Below are 7,460 nucleotides of genomic sequence, written 5' to 3'. Positions count from 1 at the left end.
TCGCTGATATGGAGTACCTGGCAGTAGGTGGCAGTACAATGCACCTAACATGAAAAAAGTATGTTTCTTGGGATGTCGAGATACTTTTGATCGCACAGAGTACGTCCATATCTTCACCTGGATGTCTCAAGTGTTGACCATAAGAGTCTGCTCTTATACCAACTGAGACAAACCCGCAGCACTAAGATAATATTCTGAATCCTTCCTACCATCAAATCCTCTAACCAGACATACATTTTGTTCGATATCCAATACGATAATGTGGCAACGGCCTTGCCGCAGTGGATACACCGGTTCCCGTCAGATCACCGAAGTTAAGCGCTGTCGGGCGTGGCCGGCACTTGGATGGGTGACCATACGGGCCGCCATGAGCTGTTGCCATTTTGCGGGGTGCACTCAGCCTCGTGATGCCAACTGAGGAGCTACTCGACCGAATAGTAGCGGCTCCGGTCAAGAATACCATCATAACGGTCGGGAGAGCGGTGTGCTGACCACACGCCCCTCCTATCCGCATCCTCCTCTGAGGATGACACGGCGGTCGGATGGTCCCGATGGGCCACTTGTGGCCTGACGACGGAGCGCAATATGATAATTATTTCCTTAATTAGCGCTGGTGTAGTACTGAGTCAAATTGTTTTTGGAAGTTAAGGAAAAGTGCATCAACTTTACATCCTTAACCCATGTCTTTTCCGACGAAATGTACCAAAATCGTTGCTGTTTGGGATAAAAGAGGCTACTCTGTTCCAGATATCTGATTATATTCCACCTCAGCATATTTTATATGAATCTGCAACTGATGGATGATATTGGATGACATTTTCATGGATCACTTCTGCAAACCTTCTTATAGACTAAAGTGAGCAAACCATCGAGCGTAGATTTCTGTTACTACAGCACATTATGATCAATGAAACAATTAACGTAGCTGCAAATTTTGTATGGAATATGACACGGATTTCATCACACATGATACCTCGGTCAAATTCAGCAGTTTTTTACTTACCACGTAGCGGAACCACTTCTAGCCTAAATTTTAGAAATCATAATCGACGAAGTTTCCATGTGCCACACTACCCTCAAGTTTGGAAGAAACCTCCAATCTCCCCTAGCCTACCGAACATCTTCTAGAAATCCTTTTGAGTGTCGGGCCAAACTCATCGCCTCTGCTGGACATCCCAACAGAAAATAATGCACTTTACATAACTGTACGGAGTGAAATCGCGGTAGATTTACAATCCCTCCATCGATTCATTCCCCTGAGTTTGGAAACTTTAACGATATTGCTGTTACAATGCGCCCATTACACTACACACGATTCAAAACGTGCTTGCATTGCTACTAGTAATCGCACGAGCTACAAGGCCTCGCAGCAACCGTGGACACGGACGCTGTGGTTGTGACGGCAGCGGCAGCAGAGCCGATCAAGTCAACGCAGCACAGACGGTGGCTACTTCCGCTCTTAAGAGAGACCACCCAGCGGGCGCTTCTGAGTGAGAGGCACCAGCGACAGTGCTTCCCCAAAGCGCTCTCCCAGACAAAGCGAAGGCGGACCGCCTGCTGTTCAGCTTCTGAGCGCTTCACAGGAGGTACAGTAGATGCGCCAGGTCAAAGCGAGTAGCGGCGAACGGCTGGAGAACTGCAGAATCACTAAGCTAATATAGTTGACTGTAAACGCTCTTAGACACAGTTTATGTTCCGGACTGAGCGGATAGGCGCAGTAAATAGCTACACTTGCAATAAGGACAGGCGTTTTACGTGCTCTAAAAAGTATACAAAGCTCTTCCATTTTGACCTGAAAGTGAAACTTGTACAAACACTTCTACTTGCAGTTGTTAGAACGTTGCATGAAGTGTTGGGGAGTGAGTACCAGGTCACCAGCTTTGTGAAGCCTAGTGCAGGGTTGGCTCAGGTGACTGACAGCTTAGGGTAGTTATGTAGGAATTTTAGGAAGGTGGATCAGGTAGTGATAGTGGGTGGAGCAGGGAACAGTCTTGATAGGGACTGGGAATATGATGTAAGTGGTGACCTGGTCAACATAGCTACTCAAACTGGTGGCACTAATATGCATTTCATGCAGCTGTTTTGGCGTCATCATCAGTCTCATCTTGATGCGGCTGTTAGGCGCTTTAACATGGGGCTGTGGAGGGTGCTGATGGCAGAGGGCGTGGGTCACATTTCCGTTGTGCGAGTTGGTTCTATCAGAAGATCCGGTTTCACTATGCATGGTCTGCACCTCAATAGGTATGGTTAGGGGAGGCTGGCAAAGCTTATAGGTGACAGTGTAGTGGGTGTGGGTGGTCCCACCCATAGAAAAATTCCCATATTAGTTCGTGTCAAAGGGGCATTTTTTTTTAGACTGAAGTCAGCTGATAGGTATATCTGCTTAAAGGAAGTACCTCTAACTAAGGGCTCATCTTCAAACGATGTCATGTTTCCAAGTAAAGAAGGAATTAGCATATTTCATGAAAATATGAGGTATCAGAGATAAAGTTAGTGAACTGCTTATAAATGTTGACTGTGAAATTATTGGTATGACAAAGCACCATTTAAATAATTTGACAATTCAGATGCTTCCTTTACTAGGATACACATTAGCTGGCTGTGTTTCAAGGAGTTTCAAGGCATGGGGTGGGGGGGGAGTGTCTATGGACATAACAAAAACAGTATTCCATTTCAGTCCAAAGACGTATCACAGCACTAAACTGAACAGATATTTGAACGTTGCGCCGGGGTAGTTGAATTTAGTGAAACTAAACTTCTAATCTTTGTTGTTTATAGGTCCCCTAACTCTGACTTCAGAGAATTTCTGCTCAAGCTAGAGAGGGCTCTTGATTCACTTTGTAGGAAGTGCCGGAAATTAGTTATATGTGCTGACTTCAATATAAATCTTATGTATGATGGTGCAAGAAATAGGATGTTGGAAGATCTCCTAAATTCATATGATATGATGCAGGCTGTGTCTTTTCCAGCTGGGGTGTAGGGGAACAGTAGCACAGCCATAGACAATATTTTTATTCATTCTTCATTACTAGGTGGGCATTCTGTTAGTAAAAGGGTGAATGGCCTTTCAGACCATGATTCACAACTTTTAACACTAAAAAGCTTTTGTACTCAAATAAACGTCACATGTAATTACAAACTACGTGGGAAAGTTAATCCAACAGCAGTAGAGTTTTTTTAAAGCTTGTTAAGGAACAAGAGTGGCAGGATGTTTATACTGCCGATAACATACATGTTAAATATTATGCTTTCCTTAGCACATTTCTCATGATCTTTGAGAGCTGTATTACATTAGAACGTTCTAAACGGGGTACTAGCAGTAATAAGCAGCCCAGGTGGCTGACTAGTGGGATAAGGACATCATGTAGAACAATGTGGGAATTATATCAAAATGTTAGAAGTAGTCACAATCAAGCTGCAGTAGCCCATTACAAGCAGTATTGTAAGATGCTTAAACTGTTACTAGGAAGGCAAAAAGTATGTGCTATGCAAATAGAATAGCTAATTCACAGGATAAAATTAAAACCATATGGTCAGTTGTGAAGGAAGTGTCTGGTCAGCAGCACAAGGTCGACGATATAAAGTCAGTTCGTAGTAAAAATATATCTGTTACTGATAAATTGGATATATGTACGGTATTTAGCAATCATTTTATGAGCATTGTGGTGAATTAAATAAAAATTTAGTTTCTACAGGGGATCATTTAACTTTCTTGGCAAATGCCTTTCTGAGGTTCATATCTGAAATACTCCTCTGCCATACAGACAAGGGGGAAATTGAGTCAATAATTAATCACTGAAGACTAAGGACTCTCACGGATAAAATGGGGTGCCTAGCAGAATATTAAAGTACTGTGCTGCACATGTTAGCCCTGTATTTAGACATATTTGTAATTTTTCGTTTAGGAATGGTCAGTTTCCTGAACGATTAAAGTACTCAATAGTAAAGCCATTTTATGAAAAGGGAGAAAGGGATAATGTAGACAATTTTAGACCTATTTATATGCCATCAGTATTTACAAAAGTTATTGAAAAGGCTGTGTATGTAAGGATAACTGATCATTTAATATCACACGATATCAAATGTAAAGTTCGGCTTTTGAAGTCGCTTAACAACTGAAAATGCTATAGTCTCTTTTCTCTGTGACGTACTGGATGGGTTAAATAAAGGTTTCGAACGCTAGACATATTTTTTTTATTTAACAAAGGCGTTTGATTGCGTTGATCACAAAATATTTGACCAGAAATTGGACCATTATGGAACACAGGGCGTAGCTCACAATTGGTTCACCTCTTGCTTTAGCAACAGACAGCAAAAGGTCATTATTCGCGATGTTGAGAATGGCTGTGATGTGGGATCTGAGGGGAGCACAGTCAAGTGAGGAGTGCCCCAAGGATCAGTGTTGGGGCCACTCCTGATCCTTATTTATATAAATGATATGCCCTCTAGTATTATGAGTAACTCTAAAATATTTCTGTTCGCTGATGACACTAGTTTGGTAGTAAAGGATGTTGTGTGCAACATTGGCTCGGCTTCAAATACTGCAGTTCATGACCTAAGTTCATGGCTTGTACAAAATAAACTAATGCTAAATCATAGTAAGACTCAGTTTTTACAGTTTCTAACACACAATTCAACAAAAGCAGACGTTTCAATTTCACAGAATGAGCATATGATTAGTGAAATGGAACAGTTCAAATTTCTAGGTGTTCAGATAGATGGTAAACTGTAGTGGAAAGCCCATGTTCAGGATCTTGTTCAAAGACTTATTGCTGCCATTTTTACTATTCGAACGGTATCTGGAGTGAGTGATCGCCCGACACGAAAATTAGTCTACTTTGCTTATTTTCATTCGCTTATGTCGTGTGGTATTATATTTTGGGTTAACTCTTCCCATTCTAAAAGGATATTTTTGGCTCAGAAACGAGCGGTTCGGGCAATAAGTGGTGTAAGTTCACAAACTTCTTGTCGAGCCCTGTTCATGAGACTGGATGTTTTGATATTGGTCTCTCAGTATATATATATATATATATATATATATATATATATATATATATATATATATATATATATATATGTATGTATGTATATGTATATATTCCTTATTGTCATTCCTTGTTAGCAGTATTCGCTTATTCCCAAGAATAAGCAGCTTTCACTCAGTTAATATTTGGCAGAAATCAAACACGCATTTGGATCACATTTCTTTAACTCTTGTGCAGAAAGATGTGCAGTATACTGCTGCATCCATTTTCAATAAGCTACCACTCGAATTCAAAAATCTTAGCAGTAATCCACGAGCTTTCAAATCGAAACTGAAGAGTTTCCTCATGGATCACTCCTTCTATTCTGTCGAGGAGTTCCATGAAAAAATGAGCTGATTTTTGTTGTTTTGTTGATTGCGTTTACTGAAACTCATGGATTGACTTTTTTCGCGTTCATAAACATTTTGTATTAATCTGTTATTACTTTTATGACGTAATTTCGTGTACTGACACGTTACACGGCCTTGGAGATATGCTCCTCAATTTGGTCCTACGGAAACTTGACGTGTAAATAAATAATAAAATAAATCTTCCACTGTCACTATTATTATTATTATTTCTTCTCTGATAGGTGAACTAAGGATCATGAGTCAATATCAATTCTTTATTCGATGTTCCCTTCTTTACTTCCAGTATTCGTTTATCTCTGCAGTTTGTTACTTTTCCTGTTTTATTAGCACTTCAGACCACTTTTTATCCATTCTCGTTAGCCGTAATTCTTCCATATTCAATACTGTGTCCCTAAACGTTTTTCTAAAAGTCTTTTTTCAGCTTTCATATTTTTTCTAAACCAATTTTTATTTAATGTATCGAAATTTAAGTTGCCTTTTTATCCCACAAATATATGAAGATTTTTTGGTTAATTTACTGTCCCGCATTCGATATAAATGTCTAAAAAATAGGTCTTCTTTGTCTCATTACTTACGATATATGTTATATGTTTCGATAAATTTTATCGTTACTACATAATTTCCAGCGCTCCATATTTTCCTAATAATTCGCCTTTCTATTACGTTAATTTACCTCAAATATATACCCACGAAAAAAAATCGCAATACCAAGAAGAAATTGTGCTACATAAACTAACATTTGTGGCTGTGCATCTACATCTGAAAGATTATATTAATTCAGATTTTGCGCCAGTCGCATAAGAGAGGCGCCAGTAGCGCCACTACGAGGACGCAAATGAGGTTTACTTTAAATACATGCTGAAATGGTCGTGAGTGTTGGTTACCTTTGACATAGACGTTTTGAGTTGATGTTAGTCAAGAATATATTTAACAAGACAAAGGCAGCATTTTCATCATCTCACTGAGTTTGAACGATGTCATGTAATAGGACTACGAGAAGATTGATATACCTTATACCTTTTGCAATATTTCAGAAAGTCTTGGTAAAAATGTAGCCACTGTACATTACTGCTGGCAGTGGTGGTCGCGAGACTTTACCATCGCAAGAAGACCGGGCTCCGTACAGTCACATGGCATTCCCGAGAGTCTTCATAGTGTCCTGCGAATGACTGGTGCATCGCACTCCATCTGCAGCAACAACTTGAGCAGGAGTTGGCGCCACAGTCACACAACGAACTGTTACAAATCTGTCACTTCAAGAACAGCGACTAGCTAAAACGCCCTGTAGTGTGCATTCCACTGACCACCGCCTTTTCCGACTTCAGTGGTTGTGGTGCGGCGGATGGCTATTTTTTATCAATTTTATGTTGCTTATATAAATGTTAGGTTTGCAGAATGTTAAACCAGTTCCTATTATTTAGAATGTTATTTGCCGTTCTCAACACTGGCTCTCTAACTACAATATTGGCAACCAGAAAGTGATTAGCAAAACGTGAATCCTGTAATTAGAATTCCTAGTGCCCACTTCATCTAAGAAATACACTTATAGTTACAGCTTATAGCCCTGAGGAATTAGATTGTCTGGGATTCATAATCAAAAACGATCGTGAAAAAACGTTCGCTATATTCTGAAAGTCACAGATGAAAAAAAAAAGAATCCACACAATCCAACTACCAGAGCAGTTCAGAGTCTAATGCGCTGATGCTACTATAACTGTTCAAATTAAAGGTTTAAGTGAATGCTCGCCATGATTTGATGATAATGTTCATCAAACGCCACGCTAAATAATGGTAGAATGTTTGTCCCGCGGCGGCACGTGAAAATACGACATACGCAAACTGAAGATTGATAATTAAAGTCATCCCAGAATTAACACTTCACTCGAAAATGTTTTCATGGTTACGCGTATCCCGAGTAACTTAATACGGCATCCGAGGCTGTTTGTAGGAATGATACCGACGCGACGCGACTCCCGACACAGATGGCGTGCTATTCGGCGTCTGGAGAGAACTGGGGCCTTCCTCTCTCGCGCAGCGTTCTTATATATAAAGCCGCGGTGCGGAC

The 7,460-nt window shown here is 40.3% G+C and overlaps 1 pseudogene; it reads left to right on the top strand.

The window, feature by feature from the left end:
• The first annotated feature begins 263 nt into the window (after positions 1-263).
• On the top strand, positions 264-381 carry LOC124724204 (annotated as a pseudogene).
• Positions 382-7,460: the final 7,079 nt, after the last annotated feature.

This window comes from Schistocerca piceifrons, chromosome 1 (genome assembly GCF_021461385.2).
Source record: "Schistocerca piceifrons isolate TAMUIC-IGC-003096 chromosome 1, iqSchPice1.1, whole genome shotgun sequence".
In the NCBI taxonomy this organism is placed as follows: Eukaryota; Metazoa; Arthropoda; class Insecta; order Orthoptera; family Acrididae; genus Schistocerca; species Schistocerca piceifrons.
The sequence above is the reverse complement of the archived record's forward strand: the minus strand, read 5'-3'. Positions and strand labels throughout refer to the sequence as shown.